Raw genomic sequence first — 26193 nt, 5'->3', positions numbered from 1 at the left:
TTCGTGATTGGTGGGAACATGGCAACGAGAAAAACACGCAAAACACCTTGCCATGTTCCCACCAATCACGTAGCTCCTTTTTCTGCCTTTAAAAGCACATACAACCCACAATTCCCCTATTCGCTCCGACGAAGGGCTAACGCTCGAAATATCAGCTTTTATAATCGTAACGGTGGCCAATTTACCATTTCAACTTTGTTGATATATTCAAATTATTTCGTCACCCCCACCGACGCAGCCCCAAACAGTTTCTTTAGAAACTATCAGCCTTTATTCTTTGTCTCTTTTACTTGCTTTGGAGTTGCTTGACGACTCTGAAGTTGAGTCAAGCGATGTATTAGGCGAGGACGACGATATAACGTTGTTCAGTGTAGCTAGCTGTTACATGCGTAGGAATTTAAATCGAGTCACACGTAGCTTATATGTACTGTCGCACTTCTTACCAAAGTTTGCTGTGGCCACTCTGGTGCAACAATGGTGCAATAATGTATTTAAGTCATCTGCCCCATAAAAACACGACGAGCACTGAGGCATGGCAAGCTTCCGCCATGTTTAATTCGATTGCGGGCTCGGAGAAACTGGGCCCAAGCAGGAATGTTCGAATGGAAAGGAATTTTCCGGTCATTCCGATTTTCCGGAATTTTAGGCCAACCTCGCAAGGTACACCCAAAGTTCCGGGAATTGTCTGTTCCATTCACTCCCCCACCCAGAATTTCCGGAATTTTTGGTCGAATGGAAAGCGCCCTTGATTAGCCATTTTTCCGTTGTCCATTAGAGTACAAATAACGGTGCTCACGTCGTGTCACGCACTAAAAGAATTTGCAATGGAGCGAGAGTTAACGCCTTCAACCAAGTACGTGCTATATGAATTAAAATGGCCGTTTTTAGCTGATACAGTCACCATACTTTTCATGTACCTTGAAGTGAAATGCAAGCTATTGGTTCAACTTATGAAAAGCTTAACGTTTGAACCGGGGACTGCGGTAAGCGCTGCGAGCAAACACGACCACCATGCCATGGAGTGCGCATGCAGTAGGATGAACTGTGTACAGTCTATGAAAATTTTACTTTATGCCCAGGACCTAACATGGCTCAACCGAACATTCATAATAGTGATTACCTTTTGGAGTTATGATAAGCATTCGATTCGTCTACTTCTCTTCTAATTATTAACGGGAAATAATGGGTCCCCATGAAAGCAATCAGCCAACAAACCCAGATTAGATGGGTTACGATTTAGACAGAAAAGGAATTCGGTCTTCCCTAAGGAACGAGTCGGAACATAAGGAACTACTGGATTAATCACTGTACAGTGGACAAGTGTACAAAACCTACTACATTGTGCACCAGTTGCAGTTTATTTGAATGGAATAGTCCACCTCGGAAGAATGTTAAAAAGAATAACCACATCAAAATGACTTGAAAATGCTATAAGTAAATTAAAGAATCAACTGACTCAATGTTAATCACCTAAGCCGTGTAAGTTTCTAAGGCCTGGTAGGTCTAATTGATGAAGGTCCAAAGAAGTTGTAATTGAAGTTCTTGCAATAGCAAATATTAAACCACAGTAAAAGCCTAAAGCTGCTAAAGAAGCCATTAACGAAATGGCAAAGTAAAATCTAACAACTGCGTACAATTTAAAGCAGTCCTTAATGAAAGTCTTGGGAGGACAATAACTAAAATTGCTCCAAAGTTGACGTGACAATGATGCCCCCTTTATACGTACAGTTTTTCTTTTTACCTCTGAAAGCGATCAAAGTCAAACTAAATCGAGTCAGTAGTTTTCGATGATCAGTATTTTTAGGCAAGTCATTTATCAACCGCCCATCTTGCACAAGGAGATCATATTTTATTCTTGTACATCCAACAAATCTTCTTCTACAGCAGCCTCAAAATTGTCTTGTGCATCGACCCGATTTTCTTGCAAATCTTTGGATTTCTTGGCTTGCATATGAAGATCAAACCACAAAGAAAATAGCTCAAGATCTTCACAAAATTCTTCGGCGTATTGAACATTTCAAAGATGATTAATCCGATCCAAACTCGCCAATATCTCAGCTGCCTCAGGAAGAATATCCTCCTCGATCTCCGTGCTCGGTGTATCATGCCCAGAAATGCCTTCGCTCGCTCTCGGACGATTGCCCACGCAACCCAGTAGTTCCTTCACTTTCACCACCATGAAATGTCCAACATCAAATTTCCCTTTGGAGAGTTCCCTGATGCGGCCATGGTTATAAACAAGAATAGAGATTAAAAGATTAATGCATATGAGATTCACTGCCATTTTTATCGCCGTAACGTACACGGGGCCAATGATTGCGCAACAATCGTTAAAATAGTCGACTCTGCCACCGACGACTCCTTCGACTAGAAGAGACTGCAGAATGTTGAAAGGCGAAGAGAATGAGTAAAGTTCGCTTCCAAACAGAAGATATCCTACATGGATACATCCAAACGTGAAGACAGCGAATGCAACCGAGCAATGAGCGAGTTCCTGAGCAGATCCTTTCATCACATAAAATAAATGCCTCACGTGGGAATTCAATTTGAGCAAATAGAGCAACTTCAAAGTGTTCAAGAATATCAGTAACGATATTAATACCGTTTCCAGGTCTTGCAGAAGAACACCTCTATCGAAACTGATAAACTGAAAAGTATTTTCTCTGAGTTTTGCTGTGGTAGCAAAGAGCTGTGTTTCTTTCATAATGTGAGAAATAAGAAAGCCAATGACTGCAAAAGTTTGTGTAACTTCAACCCAGTTTAGAAACTGAGAGAAATACATTCGAAAACCTGCTATGACATTTCTCGTTTCCTTGACAACAAAGTATATAATATATGCTACCAGTAACAATTGACAAGTAACGGTAACAGCACTGTAGCCCCCTCCAATGTCAAATATGTGCAAGGTATGAATAACGTGATTAGAGACCACGAGACCACTTGGTGAAAACTCAGTAAGGAGCCAAATCACGCTGAACAAGTTCACTTGAGAGTTAAAAACCGCGAACTCCAAAATTAATGCACTGGTAAACCTGTCAGTCCAATGAAACAGGTTTCGTTCGGAGATGACGTTCAGTGCAGTTGTTTTGTCGTAGCCCAACTCAGCCAGGTAGCCTCCTTCTCCATAAAAGTTAGACAGATGAAGTCTACCCCATAATGGAAGACTTGATGTTTCTTCGGCTGACGAACAATGCCAAGCACTTGGACAGACCTGATGAAGACTAATGAAGGACTCATTCTTGGACGAGGAAAATAGACGCCATCTTGTTTCATGGAAGCTTGTTTTTTCCTCGTTACTGAATGTATATGAAACCACACATGAATTGAAATGGGTGGCCAATTCCTCTATGCCGACATCACAAGGACCTAAGTGCAAAAACAAAGAGCATTCAGTTGCTTAGTCACTGTGAGAATGGACATAGCGTGCTTGAACCGCATGATAAATAAATGTGATTATTGTTATAAAGGAAATGATCTTTTTCGCCACAAAGAAAGTGAGTGAATATTGTCGAATGGGTTTGGCGCAACTTCTATGAATAGCATTTTTTTGTCTTTTTCTTCATTTTGTAATTAATCAAATCAAACTCATAAACCTTAGAATAGGCTAACTCGAAGGGATAAGTCTTCGACTAGTCCCTGCAACCCCGATTGTACCAATAGTCCATCCTTTCATGTGAACTGCTTTTACAGGTTGGTTTAGACAAGTGTTTTCACAAAACTTAAAATTGGGATTTGCTTCCTGAACTATTAACGCAATATTTGCAATATTTTAAATCGGTCAAGTGGACGCAATTAACACAAGCAGCATTTTGGTTTGATCTACATTGAAAAACTTTCTTAAAAATACCTTCTTTAACTCGTAGCTGCCTCAGACGAGGCATCCCAACGAGGACAGCGTCGCCATCTCCAATGTAAGGACTGGAACTATTCAGAATGACTTTTTTCCTATCCTCAAAAAGCCCTGGTACCAAAACGTCACGTGCCCAGTCCCACGTGTTAAAGTGATTCGATATCTACATGATTCGGCGGGGCAAAAAAAAGAATATATAAAAAATGTAAATAAAAAACATAAATTAACAAATGGTAAACACCACAGCGTACACTATTGGGTTATGGATGCACGCGGGAGGTTGCTAAGCACGAAAGAAGCGTAAGAATCGCTCGAGGCGATAGCCGAGAGCGACTCTAGCTTCTTGAGTGCTTAGCAAACCTCCCAAGTGCATCCATAACCCAATAGTGTACGCTGTGGTGTTTACCATTTGTTTTATAACATAACATTGATACATTGTAGCTAAAGAGCTCCCTTTTATTTAACAAATCTTACGTGACCAGAAAAAACAAGCGCGCGCGGAAAAATAGTCTTTGCATTTGCTCACGTCAGCAGCGTACACCCATGGGAAAATGGGGGACGCTAAATTGACCAATCAGAGCGCGCGCTTTGCTTTGGTTATGTTGTAATACCAATTACTTATGAATAAAAATAACATTAAATATGAAATGCACTTAATAATAATAATACAGTCATTGACTTTGATGTATCAAGTTACAGTAACAAGGCAAATTAAAGGCTGTATAAAAGCAATTCTCCTTTTTCCGTACTTTCTACATGACAAAAAAAAAAAAAAACGAAACTGTAACCCCAACATGACTGCTTTCAGTTAAGGCACTCTCGTTTCAGAGCAGGCGGCTGTAAGACCATAAGATTATTCAAGAACGACCAATGAACAATTCCCCTACCATGTTTAGCTCTCCAAACATATTCTTCGTGGATGATGTCATCAAGTACCCGTGCTTGCTACGGCCACCGTAGCAAACAATCATAAGAATCAATAAGTAAAGCATGTAAGACCCTAAATTCCGAAAAGCTGAATATACACATATCTCTCTTAGTCGAGTTTTCCTTGCACGACGTAACTGTTTCTTGCTTAAAGGCTTTGGTATTTCAACTTCTTCGTTGCCAGCCTCATCATTGCTTAGCCCGCCAACTTTAATATCTTCGAGAACAACCTCTGGGTCGGCAGGGCGAGTCATCCACGTAAATTTGTCAGTTCCTTCTTTGAATATATGAGGTAGCATGAAGGCAACAACGATGATTTGAACAGGTTCTATTAAAGATATGTCTATAAAAATTGACGTTGCAACCGAAGCCAGCCACTGCTCACTTGTATCTGCACCCCACTGTAGACTATAGAAGATAACAAAAGCTGCTGCACAGGTCGAGAGGAGAAAACATAGGAGCCAAGGAACGACAACAAACTAATGTGGAAAAGAAAAAGATTTCCTTTCTGCGCTAGCTTTGAGAGCCATTTGTTTATTCTCGTTCGCCGATCGAGTATGGGCAAAAAGTTCTACGGTCAAAACATAGGTAGGAAAAATAACTACAAGGCTTTGTACTCCAATGATGAATTCATCAAAACGACCCATCCTGAGAGATCCTTGAGTGTCGCCCACCACTGCTCCGTGCTGGTAAAACATAGCACTTGCCAACATCGAGGTTAGCAAGAGCGCCAGACAGCAAGATAAACCTTGGACCACAGGCAGCCCAAGCTCACTGCTAGAAAAGCGGACGTGACTCTTACCATGTTGCGCAACGTTTTATATTTATAAAGGTTTGTATTGGATGTTATCGGTTTGCCTTAAAAGAGAGAAAAAATGTCTTGTTTTGAAATAAAATGGGCTTACCTTATTGCCTTGTTGTTTTCTTTGTTGATTCCTAGCGTCTCAGGCCATTTTGAAGCGTTTTCGGCGAGTTAGCGCTATGTTGGTGTTCAACTGCTAAAAGAAAGACAAGGCCGGAAACCTATTTTAGAAGTGTCCGTCGCCCGAAACAAATAATTCCGCCAAAAAATATTACCACCAGTCTCGATTCCTCCATAAAATCAAAGCAGAGATGTTGCAGTTCCATTTCCATTCACTCGATTCCCAATTCCTCCCACAGATCTTTTCACAAGCGATGCTTTTATCTCCAGATCGATCGGCTTTCCAATTTCGAATTTGGCTAGTTGAAACATTTGCGGGCCCGTTCGCCGATCGCACAGTATGTTGGGTAACAAAAATAAGCCCGGCGAGGGTAGCCAGCGGCCGGCAGTCGACAAAAAAACCAGTTAAAAACCCTCGAGAGGCTTTGTCAAGACCGCATTGTTTTGATCGACCAATCAACATCGAATGGAAATGTGTGATCAGAACAATGCGGTCTTGACGAAACCTCTCGAGGGGACCAGGGGAGCTAACTGGTTTTTTTTGTCGACTGCAGGCCGCTGGCTACCCTCGCCGGGCTTATTTTTGTTACCCAACATACTGTGCGATCGGCGAACGGGCCCACAAATGTTTCAACTAGCCAAATTCGAAATTGGAAAGCCGATCGATCTGGAGATAAAAGCATCGCTTGTGAAAGATCTGTGGGAGAAATTCGGAATCGAGTGAATGGAAATGGAACTGCAGCACCTCTGCTTTGATTTTCTGGAGGAATCGGGACTGGTGGTAATATTTTTTGGCGGAATTATTCGCTTCGGGCGACGGACACTTCTAAAATAGGTTTCCGGCCTTGTCTTTCTTTTAGCAGTTGAACACCAACATAGCGCTAACTCGCCGAAAACGCTTCAAAATGGCCTGAGACGCTAGGAATCAACAAAGAAAACAACAAGGCAATAAGGTAAGCCCATTTTATTTCAAAACAAGACATTTTTTTCTCTCTTTTAAGGCAAACCGATACCATCCCATACAAACCTTTATGAATATATAACGTTGCCCAACACGGTAAGAGTCACGTCCGCTTTTCTAGTAGTGAGCTTGGGCTGTCTGTGGTTGGACGCGAGTAAAGCGGTACCTTGGTGGTCTGGCTGCTACAGAAAACCAAACATGTGAGTCACTGAATTCTTCAGCAATTCTATTCTGAACATAAACTGCAAAGTCAATTCCTTTATCGGTCGCGAAAGTACAATGAAGGGTGCGGTCTATCAATCCTTCACCTTTGTCGACAGCCAGCCACGCAAAACACATAAAGTTCCATTGCTTCTTAGTAAGTAGATCGAAGACCTTGATGTCATTCAAAAACCACGATGAATTGGCGCCTGAGTTGTCATGCCATACGCGGATAGTTTTTATGGGGCCAGTGCCGTCAGGAATTGAAAGAATAAAGGAAATAGTACTCCCTCTTGCGAAAGAGATGCAAGTGTCGTGCTTTAAATGGAACGGTCGACTGGCACCTAACTCTCCCTCTAGTACAATAAAAACGTTAGCAGTAGTTCCCGAGTTGCGCCAAATGCCCGTAGATACTTGAATCTCGACAAAGTAAGACAAAGGTGAAGGAACTCCTACGAGTGCACTCTCGCCCACCTGAAGGAAGAAAAAAGGGAAAACTTGTTAAACTATGCTCAAAGTGAATACAAACGGTAACTTTTATAGAGGGGAAAGAGGGTACAAATACGCAAAATGCAACTCCATCATCAATATCCACTTGACTTCAGAGAGAAATTTGAAGTTTCTCAAGGTAAACTTATCATAACTTTCAATGAATCACCGCATGGCATGGAATTTCCTCAGTATTCCACTTATTTTATTCAATCAGTGTCCCACAACCGAAGTAATCTGTCAGCGTTTGTTCGTCGCGCAATTTTTTTCTCGGTCTCTCATCCTTTTCCACCTGATCTTTTGCTTCTGAATTTGAGTTGAGACTGCTCTAATCTTTCACAACTTCTCTTTTTGTTCGACGTCAATTTGGCGAATGAAAAGTCAGTGTTTTCAGCCCAAGCTTGAATAACATTGGCTGTCAAAGCTCAACAATGGTCTATTCAAGAAAACCTCTCCAATTTGTTGTGAGTCTTGAAACTGACCTTGGTGCATCAGCTGGTTCAAACGACTCTTGTCCACGCGAAACACAATCTTAGACAAGCAATCTGTATTAGTGGTATTCCACGAATGAAGCTGGCTTTATTCCCAAGAAAAATCGAAAGAGCGCGATCTAAGAACAACGGCTAATAAGTTTCAGAGGAACTAAAGGGGCGCGATCCAGAATTCAAAATGGTGTCTCGTTTGGCTAAACAGAGCAATTGCTATTTCTCACGCATCAACCGAACTTTGGAAAACCCAAGGATTTTTTACGTAAACAATGAGAACCAGAACGGGAACCAAAGAGCGTACATTTTACTGATGTTTCACTCGCCTTAACTTTAATGAAAAAGATAATGACTCATGTAACAGTAAGAGTATGGGTTAATAGTTGTGTAAAAGTTGTTAGCGAAAACAAAACTTTAGATCTCGCTTTCACCCACATGTTCCATAAACAGAAATAATATCAATAAACCTTTTGTAGACGGTAGGTTTATAAGGGCTAAACGCTCTAAGAAATCGAGCGACTGAACCCTTTGGACAATCAGATCTTTAGCGAGGAAAAATCGCCGTTGGGAACATGTAGTAGGTTTGCAATAATGTAGGATGTTGCAATGTATTGAGTTTACGATTTTCAACAAGATATTGGCATCCAATTATCTTTGGCAGAAATCCAGGCGCAAACGGCGCCGTTTCGTAAGCGTAAGCATTTTGAAGAACAAGCTTTTAAAACTCGCGGATGGATGTGTGGTAAAACGAAACAATAGGACAAACAATAACTCGTACGGGGTCTTTTTATTTTAATTCCACCCTGACTAGTTAATGAGCAAGGGCAATATTCCCTGTGGGGAACAAAAAGGGGGTACAAAATCTAATAGCTAAAACTTTACTCAGGAGGCTGACTGCCTTCCGTCTTCACTTATCCGAAGCTTGAGGGGAGAAAATATGTTTCCGATGTCCTAAAAGTAACTGGCTATACCAAAACATTTCTCAGTGACTGCCAGAAATCAGTTACAACTAATAACATCCCTGACGAGAAGGAACCAGCAACTGGTTTTGCTACTCTTCTTCACATCCAGGGCGTTACGGAGCCCATCAAGAGAATTTTGAATAGCCACAATTAAAGTTACTCTAAAAAACCTTTTCAGACTTTGGGGCATATTTTTGCCAAACCTAAGGATCCTCTTTCGAAAGAACGAACCGACGCTATTTACTCTATTCCATGCAACGATCACGAGTATATCGGACACGCTTTGGTACACGTTTGAAAGAGTATCAGAAAGCGATCTTCTTTTGCAAAAAAGAAAATTCAGCTTTGTCGAAGCACACATGCCTAACTAACCATGTAATTGGGTGGGATAATTCTAAAATTATCACCACTAATTGCCGCTACCACCTGCGCCTTTGTTTGGAAGCTTAGCAATATCAACTCCGCCCACGCTCCTTTAAATCGTGATGGCGGCTTACTACCTGACGCCTATTTACACCTCGTCAGGAAAAAGGGCAGCTAATTAGTGTGCATAAGGGCCTCCTGTTGCAACTATCAGATCACCACTGATGAAGGCACTAGACAGGAGTGTCGAAACTTCCCTGGTTACATTAATTAAATCTTTGAACCAGAGTAGCATCAAACCATGTCTGATTGTCCACCTGGTTGCTGTGTGAACTTTGATATAAAAACCAACTAGTGTATGCTTCGCTGCCAATATTCAGATATATAACTTTTTGCTACTGCAAGTAATTAAATTTCTCGAGAAAAATAGGTAATCTGCGTGATGAAAAAAAAAAGAAATAACTTAAGCTGGTGAATGATTTTCCCTTGATAACACTAAGCTTACTCTCATTACTTAAAGGCCCATTTCCATCCGAGATGCCTTGCGCGCCCGGATCATTTTTCATATATGAAAAATACGCTATTTTCCTCGTAGTTGCGGAATCGCTTTGATATCTTCTTCCATCTTACTAATTAAGGCTTTCAAAGTTCCATCTTGAATCATGTGCGAACAACAAACTATCGTAGTATCCATATCAGTAAATAGTTTTAATTCTTACATGTACATGTATGACAGTGAAAAACGTCATTTGAAAAATTAATGCCGCTGAAGAAGCAGTCTAGAGGAAGGCCGAGTCCGCCCGGCTCGGCAAAGGTTATTCGACTTCGAGAGTCTTTGTATGATTTAAGGAGGGCAAGGAAAACAACCATGGGTTTCGGTAACACTACAGACAGTGCTTTTGCAGAAATGTTATTGCATTGTTCTTACGATGGAACTAGAGACTCCGGGGAGATTTCTTCGAGGTGAGAATAATTATTTGACTGATTTTTACTTGAGATCCTGAGATATGTATGTAAGCGATCTCATTTGTACAAGTCATTATTCTATAATTTAAATGCGTAAAGTAAATCAGTTTTCGCCAGTACTGGTTATTTGTTTATATTTTATTTAGTGTTGAAGCCGAACAATTTCCTTCAACATCAAGTAAGCTTTGTACAAGTTTTATACACAGAAGTTCGATTATGATTTTTCAGTCTCAAATATTTAGCTGCAAATTTGTTTACTGTGTTCTTCACCAAATCTTTGTTTTTCTTTTTAACAGTGTTTGTGAATGACTATCAGAGTTCGCCATTTAACAATAGCGCGATTTCAAAACAAAAAACAAACGACTGCAAAGGATCTCGGATGAAAATGGGCCTTTAAAGTTAATAAGATGAATAAGCAAGAATCAACTAACAGTATAGCTAATAAGGTTTTAGTAGCCTTCTGTCACTCGTTTGTAGCCCGCTGAGTGCGAATTTACGAAAGGCCGGTTCTTGTTCCTCACATTAATACTGATTAGACGTTGTGTGCTAACCTTCATTAGATCACGTTTGTCATTCTTTCGAGCTCATACCAACAGCACCAGATAAAGTCCAAACACACAGCTAATGGCTATCATAACAGCCGTGTTTCCACTATCTGGTTGACGAGCCAATTCTGTGAAAGCTTTATCAAAATCGATGGGAGTAGGCGCCACAAGTAACTGACCTCCAAAAGCACTCAAGTGGTTACAAGAACAAATAACAGAATCTTGAGTTGTCTTCTCAGTTACCTGTAAGTAAATAGTTTACATCAACCACAAGACCAGTGGGCAAGTAACAGAGCACGATAGTATGTTTTAAGTTCTGTAGTTAAGGTTAGACTAAAAAAATACAAAATTACATAAAGACGTGATATGCCATACAAAAAAACTGTTATACTCGTTGTAACGCCGTTTATTTTTGTCAGTTTACAATTGGGTTATCCTAACATGTTTTATCTCACCCTGCATCCCTCTGATGTCCACTGGAATATTTCTGCGTTCCAGAACAGGCAGGAAGCCGGGATCACCTGAATGGTGTAGTTTTCATCAACTTCATGGTAGTCAGGTACGTTGTAACTTGCACCTTTAGTCGGCGGTTCCTTGTACTGTACACAGGATCACTTTGAGCAGCGCCTACTACGAGAGAGCGCAGAAACTCGTGACACAGCTGTTAGTCCGACGAAGTAGTATCCAAGACCTTTCTTCTGGAAAAATTCCTGGTTCATAAACACTATATACGGATCGCGTGAGCAATTGGGATACCCATATGGCATGCTATCGCAAGAGGAAAAGTCAGGTGTTGTTATATTAAAGTCACTTTTACTCAGAGACGGCCGCTCTCCATACTTAACAGTCACCAGAAACTCTGTCTTGTTGCTTTCCGGACGAATCTTTAGCATCAAAACCATCCCTAACTGAGTGACATTTATCTTGCAGAAAACAGTTCTGTAGGCTCCAACGTAATGAGATTGAGTAGCGTTTGTGAGGTCCTGATGGCTCTGAAGTCTTATAGTAATCGGTGCGATCAGTTCTGTCGTATTGAAGAGATGCCCAGAGCTATTCCAAAGTTCAAGGCTTGAAACAGTAGTTGTCACTCTTGCCCCTGTCGGGTCCCAAGAGAACGGTGTAAAGTCTGCAGTTATCACCTGTAAACATAGATAAAAGAATACAAGGGTGCATTTTAAACGGTCATCGTCACAGTTGGTTCAGAGCAAAAAATGTCGTGTTCTTTTAATGATGACCTCCTTTTTCGTAGTTTCCCAAGTATTAAGCTTTGATGGCCAGTTATTTACACGAGGTCTAACCCAAACCACGGTTTCAGTTGGCCTCAAGCATTCTCTATAAGAGAGTCGATTTTACGAACAAATGTCCTTCCACTGTTAGCTTTCGGCCTTCTTGACACTGCTCACAAAAATAAATGTTCAGATAAAAAATCCAGCTAAATTGAGGATTGTTTAGGACGCGGTTTTCTTAACTTGAAACAACGGCTGAACTTTGTTTAAAAAACTGAATCTAAGAGTTTGCCGAGAAAATACCAGTCATACTGCTTTCTCAATAAACAAGGGGTGAGTTTAGTGGTTAACTGAGTCATGAAATCTTGCGCAGTGTCGTAATTTTTATGACGACCAAATTATGATTTTAGGTCGCCGAATGGCGACTCTGAAAAAAAGTGGAGTTTGAAGCGCTGAAAGAAAATACATGCTTTGATGAATCTACCAAATACTGCAACTGATTAGACGCGACGAGATAACTTCATACAACAGAACACTACCATATGAACAATCCCCTCGCTAGCTTAGACTCTTTCTAAGAGGTGTAATAGCACTTTCTACGTCATAAATAGCGGACAAATATTTACACCGAATTTTTGCTCTCTGAAATTTAATAGTTCTTATACCTACCTGGCTATCTACAAAGTGGGCATCATTGTCTAACTGGATGGGTAATGAAGTAAGCTGAAAACTGTTTCCTTTGTTTGACAGAACAATCCCAGTGAGCAACATAGGCTCCTCTCGAAACACTAACAGAGACATGGCCTGGGCTGGAAGTTCTTTCGGCTCCTCGCCAACGAGAGTTCGGGATAACATCGTGCTTCCGACATACTTTAAAGAATGGAGTAAACTTTCAACATGGATTCGAGCCTAAAAGAAAAATATCCATTAAACAGTAGTCACTGTCACCAGTAGTTAGGAATTTCGATGACTGTTTAATTTTGTAATGTGACAGTGTGAGGTGCCGACCTGATTGCTGCAAAGCTACTAAGAAATCACTCGATGGCAATCAAGGTTTGAGTTTTTCTTTAAAAGATAATTCGTTTTGATTTCTTAAGACTATTACTCTATTAGGAATAGAAGCAAAAAGGTTTCTGGCTTAAAGAACTCCTTTCATTGTGTAAACCAGTGGAGTTGGGGCCACGCATTTAGAACGAGTCACAATTCTCTCACTCTTAACCGTATTCATTTTTCTAATCTACTGTTCAGTTAGGTTTTTAACCGCGTATTTCTGAACGGTTCTCACTTGTAGCTGCGCTTTATTAGCGTCTCTTTTCGTCCTTCTGGCCAATGAACTCCGCAAAGAAGAAGTTCTCGACCTGAATGTTACCCCACGCCTCTTGCCCGAGAGTCGTTTATATTCATCTACGAAGCCGGCTTTGATTTGGAACTTTCCCTGTGGTTGCGACTCATATACTCTAGCTCCACGTGCTGCTACCTTAAGCATGCTACCGAGACAATTCACAAGACTTTTTGCGCCATCATAAAGCGAGTCGTATCCTTCCCCGGCTGCACTCTCCGCCTTTAACACTGAAGTCATCTTTCTAAGCGCATTCGTTGCATCTTTCTGAAAAAAAGGTTTAAGGACAAGAATAAAACAATATTTCTCTATGACTTTACCTAATAAAGTGGTCCTAGTCTAACAAAGTCTGGTTACTGAATCACCTGTGCTTCGACGGTAACTTCGTCAATAACTGAACTGGCGGAGGCAATCACATTTGACACTTGCTGAACGCTGATGACAGTCTCCGTCGGAATAGCTGATAACTTTTCTATGATGTTCGATATCATCTATAACAATTTAAAAAAAAGGTGAACTGAGCTGCTCAAAACGTACTGAAAAGAATCAGCATGGCCATGAAGAGACACTTTGCCTCGGTAAGGTAAAAGCTACGCACAAGTCAGTTGAATCAAACTAGCCTTAAAATCTGAATCCCATCAGACTATGGGATACTTCCAAGTTGTACTAGTGGTGAGAAAAACTGCATGTGGTGTTGGTCACAATAAATCCAACCCGACTTAATCACGACTCTGGTAACATTTCAAGAGGTTTTTCACTCGAAGTGTTTCATCACTACAAATCTTTACCGTAATCCGTCTCTCTGCCAAATCCTGGGCCTGTATTCCCGTCGATTTCTCAGACGCAATGACACGAATGACTGAAATGGCTGCCGCCGTTAGCTGTACGGCGCGTGACACGTCACCTGACTGTATCAGATAACTCAGTTCACTCTCACCTCCAGTTGTTAGGTTTTTGACAATGTCAAGGTTTGCTTGTTCAATGCTGGGCTCTAAAACCTACAATTAAAATGACGAGAACAGTGTATAGACACCCTGCATGGGCTACATCTTACTATGATAAACAGTGCTGACTCAAATGAAAATCATGGAAAAAGTATGCGGTTCATATGCAACATTGTTCTTCGCCGTTACTACTCCATTACCTGCACTGGAGTTCGCACTTCAGTGTATGCCCCCAAATTGTCAGCCACTCGCACTCGAAAATCGATGGTAAAGTTATTTTTCCTTTCTCCAGCAGGAAGTTCAGTTGTCAAACTAGTTTTTGCTCCTTTGTATGCCACATTGAGAAGATCGTTATCACTGAGGTAAATAAATTCATACTCTGAATACCCGCGGTATCCACCTGGTCGTTGTGCAGTCAATATAAACTTATACCTGGTATCGGGTGTCAGCACTCCAGGCCTAATGACGAGAGATTTTGATGAAAATCGAGTACGTATCAACTCTTGTAGTTGTGAAATCTCAGCCCAATGAGAAATGTTCGAAGAGTTATTCAAGTCGTTTAAAACTGACCACGTAAAGATTAGGTGACCATGGCACGAGGAACATGTACAGACGCCTAGTAAAGGCCATTCTTCCAGAAATGGGTTCAGTTTGGCGTCGCAGTTTTCAGCACACCTGTGGGTCAGTTAAGTAATGCAGTTGGAACAGATTTATTTAACACTTTGACAATAATTCGATCTACGAATGAACACCCTCCTTCCTGACCAGTTTTTCCTGTGTCGCAAGTTTATTTCAGTAAGCGGGAGAAATTCTGATAACATCGCCTACAATAACAGCAGACGTTCTCTCACACAGATGTACACAACACTCACCAACCCTATATCATTTTATGAATGTCTGATTTAAGTCAGTTCAGTGAAGATGATTAATTGAAGGTGAAGTTCAAGCACCTGGTTTCTTAAGTTTCAACTACCTGATTTGCACTTCCGGTGGATCACCGGGAACAATAAACACTTCCTGAGTATACTCAGCTTGCCTATGATCCTTCGTAACCTGTACTGTTATGAAGTATGAAGTGTTTTCTGCCATAAGACTGTTGTTCACTCTAAGTTCATGTCCAACGGATTCTTTATCACCAGCCCTATAGCAACATCCTGCTTCATCTGAATTATTAAGATTCCGTGGTGACTCCCCTCTGCAGAGCCACGTAAAGTTGAGGCCTAAAATCGCACAAAAGAGCAAGGCATGAGAAATTTTTGTCCATAGCAATCAGTTTGACTGCTTAGTCAGTCATCAGTCAGCCAGCCTCGCGTAAATTTTGCTGGGCCATATCTCTGATTTTTTTTTTTTTTTTATCACTCTTCAAATTTTTGTATACAGATATGAAACTTGTTTTTTTTTTTTTTCCTACCAACCTGAATATTGTCGATTCTCCACATCGGGATCGTATGACAAAGATGCATCAAAAATCAATGTTCTGTTTGGTCCACTGGCTACCTTGCTTCCTCCAGCAATAGATGCAACTAGAGGGCTACTCACCACCTTGAAATAACCCTGACTGACCCCAAACACTGCTGTTCCTGTCAGGCTGACATTGAGTCGAACCATAAACTCACCAACTGGCAACAAGTGTGGTTTAATCTGAAATTCTGAGGGGCTAGTTCTTGAAAGAAATGGTATATATTCTTCAACCAGTTGATAAACATGCCAAAGAAACAATGTTTTGTCAGTTAGTTCACAATTCAGTTTGACTTGAGATTGAATCGTAAACTGTCTTGATCTGTGAATACTTAAGTCTGCAGGAGCATTTGGTGATACATTTGGTAAGCTCACATCTGGACTCTGACATGGGATATCTGATAAAGAAAAAAGAATGATTGTCAAGTTTCTCAGATCCCTATGATTTTACGGGTTTTAAAGGCTTACCACCCACAAAACTCGGCGGCGACTTTTCAAGACAACTAATAAACGGCTTCTGCCATAAAGGAAATTTGCAATTGATGCTTTTAGGGTAGGCTGTGAACTTAAGTTGTTTCCAGCAAAGTATATTTCCGGCTGCATGGAAATTGGCAGGAGTTGTTCCAGACTTAAGTAGTAGCAGGGCCAAAATGTATGTTAATCACTACTATCTGCAAGTTTAAGTTTGAAGTGACCGATTCACCTTATGCTATCTCAACTCTGACTAATGACTTAATGCATATTGGTAATTGGCGCTCCAGGAATTCCTTTCTAATCAACCCCGACGAGACAAAGCTATTAGTTGTCTGCTTACCCCAATTTTCCAATCAATTCCCAGCTATATCTCTTACAGTATTAGCATAAAAGTATATTTAATCAATGGATGTCAAGGCCGTTTGTTTTCATTACGACTGGAAATAATGAGTATAAATACTGTATAGTTAGTTGTGTCTGAAAAGCCCTGTTAAGGGAGACCCAGTGAAATGTATGCATGCATGTATGCAGGTATGTATGTATGTATGCATGCATGTTTGTCTCTATGTAAAGCTATGTTTGTAGTGTAAGGATACAACACTCTAAGTTCTAAATCCAGTCAACAGTAGTATAACAGCGTCATCATCTTGTTCAAAGCCCGCGCAACCATAGTTTGGTATAGCGTGGTTACCAAGCGCCTTACGTCTACGGTAATGTTCATGTATCTAATTACTATACTTCTGAATCAGATGTGTTCTGGTCACCACTCTCTAAAGAATTTGCGAGTATACTCGTTAAAGAGAAATAAAAGGACGATATGAGAACAGCTCAAATTTCCAGATAAGTATTTCGCTCACACGAAATATTAAGGTAAATTATCGCGGCTGGGGTAGATGACACGGTTTTCATTATCTGCATGGGTATCGTCTATATAAGAATACATACTCTAGATCTGGGCTGCATTAGATAGTTATGTGCATAAATCAGTTACTGGCAACAAATGGTTAGTTCATAACATGCTCCCGCGTGCAACATATACTGCTGCCTTGTGCAAACTATGCCAATGCATAACGAAACGCGACGCAACTGGTAAATGTAAGATTAACGAGGAACTGAAACGTCTCGTAATAATTATGAGTGCACAGTTTATCTCAAACTTATAGTAGTGTCATTGTTGCGTTCATCAAGCAATATGAAATGGGCAGTAAATTGCTACAAGCTCATGTGCGCAGACATTAAAGAGTGAGAAGAACTTAGTATAGAGCATTTCAATAACCTGTCGCACCTGCGTGACAGGTTAAATTGTTACATCATGGTCTGGCATGGTTGGGAAAATGTGATTGTTGATGCATTCTTTTCGACAAAATAAAGGTTCCCAATGCATCGTCAAATCAATGAAAATTATGATCTTTTTTTTGCAATTCAGTCACTCAGAATTTGATCTTTTTTCTGACTCAGAATTTATAAGTGCCATAAGTGTATACATACTGGACATGGCTAATTTGCACGGTATTCCACCGTGAGCAGTTTAATAGTATATACAAAAGCAGTGAATAGCGTTGAAGGGATGCCCTAATTGACTACTTACACTCCAAATAACATTTTGCTACTCGCCTCTAAGCAACTGGGGAGAGGTCTGTGCCTGAAAATATTGTATTTGTTGAAGGAATAAATGAGTTAAAATCAACTTTTTATGCAATATCATTACTATAATTATTATAATCTCATTTTTGATGGCTAGCAGTGGATATTCCCCTACTTTGTGGCTAATGATGGTACAGTGTAATTATATTCACCACCACTTTTTAAAGCCAGCTCTGTTATGGCGAATAGTGGTTAATTATTTTGATGAAACTTAATTACCAGTGGTCAAATTACATAAAACATGAACCAATCTTACTTTTCTCAAACACATTACCCTTTATATATATACGGTATACATGTTATCAGATGTAAATGCTTTTGATAATGAATGTTTTTGGGTAAAGTATGGTTGACTGTGAGTGAACAATGACCAGGCACCATGGTGACCATCAAAGTCAACCATGGCTGAAAAACTATGGTATCATGATGATCAACCTAATTCTCGGAAAGGATGTATTTGTCTTCCTGATTTACACACCAAATTCTTAGTAACAATAAACAGAAGCTTTACAGCAGGTTGAAGGGGGCAGTTTCTCATTAGATTGTTAGTCATGTTGTTAACTAAGTTAATTACAGCTTTTGCATGGTTTAATCAAAATTTAATAGAAAAACCCGAGCCCCAGATGGGACTTGAACCCACGACCCTCCGTGATCAGAATTTTGATTTTAAAAACAACAGTGGGAAATTAGAATTTTGTTTTTGTAACCATTATCTCAGATCATTAACAGATTGATATTTCTCAATCACAGTACTGATGCATGAGTAAAATAGCTGAACCTGTAATTATTAGAATGGCAAAAATAAAATTCAAGGAAGTAGTTCTGTTCTTTAAATTGCACTATTAGAGGATAAGCCTGTTGAAAGCAGATGCCATGAAATAAAGTGGTGCAACCTCTGTCTCAAAGAAAAATTACTTATCTGCCAACCTGAATTTTTATCACCTAACATTAATGCAACGAACTTCAAGTGTCCTCATGCCAGCTCAGAAACAAAGTGTTACTGTGTAACAACTGAACAAAGCGTTTAAATTTCAATTTACTACCATGCCTATTATGCAAATTTTATAGTAACTGTATATAAAAGATGTTATGAATATTTTTGTCGTTAAAATCCCCTGAAGAGTGAGTATAATCACAAAACAGGCTTGTAGAGACCAAAGTGTACCGTTTGTGTTTTCCTATTATTCACCATAAATTGATATCCCACTCTACTTTGGGCACTGTACTACTATATATATAGTAGTACAGTGCCCAAATATATATATATATAATGGTGCAGTGCCCAAAGTAGAGTGGGCTAAGTTAGGAAAACACAAACACAAACATTACAGTCTTTTAGATGTACACAGTCCTCTTTTTCTTTGCTTTTACGCTATGCGTTTCACTGCTGTTGCGGCTCTTCAGTCAGTAATAAGTTTATCAGTGATGTAATAAGTTTATTGACTTATTACATCACAGATGTAATAATCTAGATCATGGGTAACATGATTGCCACCATGGCAATAATTTCATGTTAAATGATATCTTAATGTGTATGTACTATACACTCATGCATGAGCTGTCCTGTCTGATTAAGATATTAAAAAAATCTACACATAACTTTGATCAGGAGCATAATAACCTAGATGTATGTAATAAAGATATGTGCTTATGTTTTATTGAAACATTATAACACAGTTAGACACATTTAACATTTCTGCAGCATTGCCAAACAATTCCATTTTATTTCCACAATTTCTTGAGAGCTTAAGAAGGTCTCCTAATTGGTACCCTGGTATTCAATGGCTACTTTGTTGCATTCACATACTTGATGTTTCTTGAATTGAATCAGATTGAAAGCTTGTTTTAAAATGAGGCAATTCCTTTTCATGTACTTCCTGCATCTTTCAGATTTAACTAACGCACTCTTTTGGAGACAAATGAAATGCAACACATAATTGCATTTCTGGTAATTATTAATGTTGCCAAGGAAATTCTTAAAACAAATTGAATTAAGAAATGTCATTCTGCTTGCCAGAGTGCCAAAGCTTTTTGGTATTAAGTTCAAATCTACAGGTCCAATTAGCTCCTCTGTAGGTACCAGCTGCTATGCTGGACTGGCTACCAAATGTGTGCATTGGATGTTTCATGTTGACACTCACAATCTTCTGCAATTGGTTGAAAGCTCTTTTGAAGAGTGTAAATTAAATTGATCTGGTACCACATCTTTTTAAAAAATATACTTTTTTGACAAAATGTGTTAAATGACAAAGCGACTGCAGTTCACCATATAAGGTACATGTAATTTCATAATTAATCCAACTAGATTTCATAAAAAGTAACATTCCTAGGAATTCCTGGGAATTTCTGGGAATTCTTAGGAATTCCAACTCAGAGCACCACAATGACTTCCCTGAAATACTGTGAATCTAAAAACTTGCTGGAAATTCCAAGGAACTTTTAGGAATTTCTAGGAATGTTTAAGAATTACTGGGAATTTTAGGAATACTTCAAGGCAACTAATATCAAATACTGGTAAATATATGCATTAACTCCCAATTATAAATTCAAGTAGTCAATGAAATTTATTTACATGCTAACTCAGGTTTACATGTTAAATATTTGCTGTTGTATATTAACATCAACATGCAGTAATATTAGGATGAAATTTCTTCTTCTTTTCTTGAAAACCTTGTATTATTATCCTCAATTACAGCTATTCATTTAAAATAGTCCTAGTGAATCAGTAAATTTGGTTTGACACAAATTGTGAATAAAATCTGTTGATTCTTTTTCATGAAATGCAATAACTTGGGTTATGTTTATTGCAAAAAAATAGTATCAGTCAAAAAAGTCTTGAAAGGAATCATTTAATTTAATTGTGATGATGATCGATACAAATAACATTTTATCCTTTCCTCCCTGAGTCAAGCTTTGACTTAATTTAATGTGCTTGTTAAACTTCTTTGGATAGAATTCATGTGTTAAAATTCAAATGTAAGCTGTCAAGTAGCATCTTCATGCTATGTTGTTTGTTTTTGTTGATTATGCAAGTTGAAATTGAGAGATTTCTTCTAAATTTTGACTGAACACTCTTGGGAGTGAATTAGGGCCTTATTACAGTCAAATAATTGATTTATAAAATTAAATTCTTGTTGTAACTGTAATAATTAATTGCAACGAATTAAGTTATTCCAAACTGCAGACTAAGCAGCTGTTTGTCTTTTTCTGCTGGGCTTGCGGCTTCAGTTGCCAAATTCCAAACGTGACTAAACTAATCCTGAAACCTTTAGCCTACTGATAGATTTATTTCATTGTAAAGCGTAAGCTTAAAAAACTGTGGCATGCAAGTGACCGATTTGATTCTCAGGTTTGATCATGTACCAAATATCGCAAAACTTTCAGAATCTGTAGAATTTACTCACCGCAAACTTTCAGAACCTGTAGCTTGATAATTAAATGGCCACTCGACCCTTGTGCCGGCCAATCGATGGTTGTACGTTGTCCCTTCTTTTAACTTCACAGCGCCAACGACTTGCTTTTCCTTTACAGCACTCATGCTATTCTCATTTTCCCATTAAACAACGGTAAAACCCATCTTTAGAGATGTCATATTAAGCAAAACAGTCGAGAAAAGAAATAACTTAACGCATGAGCGATCTATGGATGAAAAGTACATTCAGACAAGGTTTACACTAGAGGAAATTGTTCCGGATTCATGATGAATCCGAAACGTTTTAGTACCGGATTAATGTTGCCGTTTACACGAAAGTGGACGAATCCGAAATAAAAACTCCCCGGTTTGGTCGTTTCTCCGGAGATTTTGAATCCGGAATTAAAGTGGGAACTTTGAATCCGATAACTTTTGAATCCGGAAAGTTTTGTCGTGTAACCGCTTTTTTTCTCGAATCCGGATATTATTTCCGCCTGCAATCTTTTGAGTTTGCGGTGAAACCAAAACGGAGAATCTGGTGCTAATATTGCTGGCGGTCTGAGCGGTTGCCTCATCTTGTTGCAGGTTCAGGCGATAAATTTTATCATGTGTACCACAGTATTTCTGATGACAAGGAAATTATTATTGCAAGGAAGTTTAACGTCTGCCACACTTAATCGCCGACGACGTAGATGGCAGGATCGAAGACCGAGACGGTTTTGGGTTAGGCCAGGTCGAACAAGTGCCTGGTGGGACAATATGATGGGAAATGTCACGGTAGCTAGCGAGTGGAGAGAAAATTTTAGAATGTCCCACCCTACCTTTATGAAACTTTGTGAAGATCTTAAGTCCCTAGTTGAGAGAAAATCTGAAAAAAAAAAAACCGGAGTTGTCGTCGTGTGTAAACGGTCAGGAATCCGAACATCCTTTCAGTGTAAACGCCCACGAATCCCAATACTCCAAAATTGATGAATCCGGAAACATTTACGAATCCGGAAAACTCTCCTCTAGAGAAAACCTAGCCTCAAAGATGAACGCCAAAGAGAATTTTCTTTGTTTCCGATCACCGGTATGATCACGTGGATATTTTGGGAATTGCCATTGGCTTGTAAATAGAATCCGCTGGCGTACCTGATTGCAGTCTTAAGAGAATTGACTGAGCTGATCGACGATGTTGACGATGGTTTTACCTTGGATCCATGTTCAGAAGATGTTCTAAATAATGATGTGAATTCACTCTACGTAAACATATAATCGAGAAGAATTGAATGTACTACAAATGCAAGATTTGTGGCCGGAAGCTGTCGAGGAAACAAAGACTCGAAACCCTGACTTGAGTTGTGTTCACGGCAAAGTTGAGAAACAACCAGAAGGCAATCACAGTTTTAAATGTGATTACAAACGTGTTTTACCCTCATTATTATGACAGATGGATACCACCTTAAGAAGTATAAGAGCTACCTAGATGATCCCTGTGTACCAGTACCCAAATCAACGAAGTTGGACCGTAACAAGCGTTCAGCGACACGTTCCAACACAGCCATCTCGATTCCTGTTTCACTTCTACTGAGCTAGCAGCGGTGCCAACAGATTCAAGTGCGTCTCATAATGAAGAAACATTTGCACAAGAGAAGGGAGCGATTATAGTACGTTAGAATTCTTGCCTACAAATGAATGTGCTCATTCCGAAGTGTTGACCCATGCTTATGATTATGTTTATGTATTATGATTTTGGCGCATCTCTGGACATAAGACATTTTGCATGACAAGAAAACCTTTTATGACTGGAATCCACGAGGCCTTTGAGGTTAGAAAGCAAATCTGTGATATGAGTACATTGGATTTAAATTGACAATTTGTAGTTAATGTAACTGACTGCTGCTTTATGGAAAAATGCATATTTGTATTGAGATTTACTAAAACTTAGTTTAAATAATAAATTTCACGATAAACAAGTCAGGTACAGGTGTATATACATCTCAGTCCTGGTATATTTTGTTTAGCATATCTTTTATTGAACCAGTTTTAAGCCTCTAAAATTACTCCTAATGTCTTAAAACCTTCACATTCAAGGTATTGAGAATTTCTCTGAATTATTTGGATCTCAGGGTTATTTATTTTGCCTCAAATTCAATTCCCAGAAATTCCCAAGAATTCCACCCTTCTTAACTTAAAGGTGATTTGTATAGCTGAGAATTCCTAGGAATTCCTAAGAATTCCAAGTCCTCACAAAACTGGAACCTTCCTTTCCCAGAAATTCCCAGTGACTCCAAGCTTTTCAAATCAGAGCTAAGTTTGCAGAGTTGAAAATGTTTGAGAATTCCTAGGAATTCCAAGTCCTTGCAAAACTGGAACCTTCCTTTCCCAGAAATTCCCAGTAATTAATTCCAAGCTTTTCAAATCAGAGCTTGTTTGAAGAGTTGAAAATGTTTGAGAATTTCTAGGAATTCCAAGTCCTCACAAAACTGGAACCTTCCTTTCCCAGAAATTCCCAGTAATTCCAAGCTTTTCATATCTGAGCTGATTTGCATAGTTGGGAATTTTTGAAAATTCCTAGGAATTCCCAGAAAACTGGGAATTCAGTTCGCTAGAGAATTATTTGTGCATTTCTTGGGCATTATTTGTACTCTATTGAGTGTAGTTATAGATAATGATCAGAAATATTTTATTGTTATTGATGCCAGATTGCATGTCAAGAGATTACATGAGCACAATTATACACAACTCCTGTTTTAAATTGTTATGAAGACAAAATGTTGTCATAATTATGTAAAAAAAGTGTTACTTGCCAACCTTGCCATTTAACTACTCTTGCAACCAAAAACCCTTACTTACTTACTGACATTACCCTTACTTTACTTACTTACTTACTGTGGAATGCTGGCGGATGAAACTGGAAATCGTGATTTACCACTTCGTTGAGATATACTTTTAGTTTACAAACTGGTCATCTTTTTCGTACGAGTCAAAAAAAAAAAAAGAAAAGAAATCATTGATGTCAGCCTTCGTGCATTTCATTCTCAGAGTTCTGCCTGCGGCGCTGCGCGCTAACATAATTTTTTTTACGTATGATGCACGATCCTCGCAGTAGAGAGCGCTATTTATGCAATAGCGAAAATCAGACCCGAAAAAAATCAGGCCTGTACGGGATTCGAACCACTGACCTCTGCGATACTAGTGCAGCGCTCTACCTATTGAGTTAACAAGCCAACTGGGAGCAGGCCGTTAAGTTGATTCGTAATAAACCCGTGATGATAAATCAGCTACGATGAATATAACCGCAGTTCAAAATATATGAACTTCATAATTTTTTTTGTTCTCGCTAAATTGTTTGAGGGAGAGACTTCGCCGAAATGGAGAGTCTGATACAGTCTAAGATAGTGATTCGTTGATAATATATGTCAAAACAGATTGATTGCGCAGCTGCTTTAGAGACTAATTCTTATAGTGAGTACCCTGCCGTTCGTTATCGTCTAAAATTAGGGGTTCCATAAGTTTGAAGGGAGATGATACTCCACCCGCACACACATTAGGTTGTCTTGGTTCTGTTCACAAGTTTCTAAAGAGAATCCATCTCATTTTCGATAGGATCACAAACAACGAGTAAAAGGCAAATTATAGTTTTCCAAAGTACACCACGGAGATTTCATTTTCACTTTCACTAGTTGCTATTATTTACTAAGTTGCATATGCAATCCACACTTGTAGTGAACTGACCGATTCGTCCTTTCGGCTAGTGGCCATGGAGTTTTATGTAAATTACAGATTTCCGTTTCGCGAATAAGAAATTTCCAATTCGCAATTACAAATTTTGCGGTTATGAGGTCAGGAACCCAAAAAGTTTCGTACATGATACAATACAATAAAAACTTTATTGACATTCCTTAAAGAGGATTTTTCGGTGACAATGATCTAAAAATTACAAAATTACATTACTGAAAAGTATAATAGAAAAATTAAGGAAGCTAAAATGTTAATAAGTTTTCGCCAAAGTTACAACTAAGAACGATGAGAAAGGAAAGCAGCAAGTAATTTGGCTCTAAGTTTACGCTTAAGGTGGCTCGTACTGGTTTTCATCTTTTTGATGATTTGTAACTTTGAAAGAATACAAAAGAAAGACTGACCAAGGCCAGTTGAACACTTTTACGGGGTTGAATTATATAATTATTGGTTATCCAAAAATAGGTGTCATTTCGTCACTAGCAGTTTCCATGGCAACGCTTTCATAGGCCTATTCAGACGCATTTTTTAGCTTGTGGCTTAAATAATTCGAAAACCAACCAGGTGACCCCATGATTTTTTTCAGTGATTGCTTTTTGCACTTGAAAAGGAAAAAGCACAGAGATTTTTAAAAAATTCTACTGAGCGGAATTTCAGAAAATCTAGAAAAAAGGCAATTTTCAGACACCGCAAATTTCCTTCCGTAGAATTTCTAGTTTTTTTTCTGATTCCTTTCGACGTTATTGGAACAATAAAAAGAAGGGGTCACCGGACTTGTTTTCATGCAATAGCTTTCGTGAGTTTAGCAATTTCCACGCGCGTTCTCGCGCATTTAAAAATCTGGATTCTGTAAGATCGACATTTGATCATGATCTGTTACAGCTACCGCTGATAATTGCGTGTGCTCGCGCGCGCGCCTATGATGTTTACAGACGTTACTGCTAAGAAAATCATTAAACAGCTGTCAAAGACAGCCTCCCGGGCTCATCTTAAAAATCCTACACACGACTTCTGGCTATATCATATTATTTTCCTTGAAGTTTCAAAGTCTTCTTCCACTTCAGGTAGATTATCCTTCACTTGAGGTCTTCTTTTTTCGCCATCGCAAGATTTCATATCGGTTGAATATTTCTTTCAGATGTGAAGTGAAGCAACCTTTACTTCTCCGAAAATCGTCTTCTGCATCTTAGTTTCTATCTCCTGCATTCACAGCGGCTGCTGATCACATCAAATACACACGCTGGTGAACTTCTCACAAAACGAGTAGAAAATGGTCCTCGTGCCGCCATCTTTGTTATAAATTTT

The 26193-nt window shown here is 39.2% G+C and overlaps 1 pseudogene across 1 annotated transcript; it reads right to left on the bottom strand.

Moving 5' to 3' along the window:
* Positions 1-1339: 1339 nt before the first annotated feature.
* On the bottom strand, positions 1340-22712 carry LOC111321952 (polycystin-1-like protein 2; annotated as a pseudogene). Its single transcript, XR_016000342.1, has 14 exons — positions 22649-22712; positions 15596-16036; positions 15154-15400; positions 14381-14855; positions 14025-14234; positions 13602-13727; positions 13183-13503; positions 12567-12806; positions 11127-11810; positions 10678-10914; positions 6804-7335; positions 4738-5525; positions 3848-4013; positions 1340-3366 (listed from the first exon to the last, which is right to left on the bottom strand). The product of XR_016000342.1 is annotated as a polycystin-1-like protein 2 (transcript).
* Between the last annotated feature and the right edge of the window lie 3481 nt (positions 22713-26193).

The sequence above is a fragment of the Stylophora pistillata genome, chromosome 4 (assembly GCF_964205215.1).
Source record: "Stylophora pistillata chromosome 4, jaStyPist1.2, whole genome shotgun sequence".
Classification (NCBI taxonomy): Eukaryota; Metazoa; Cnidaria; class Anthozoa; order Scleractinia; family Pocilloporidae; genus Stylophora; species Stylophora pistillata.
Note: the sequence above shows the minus strand (reverse complement) of the source record. Positions and strands in the feature narration are given on the sequence as shown.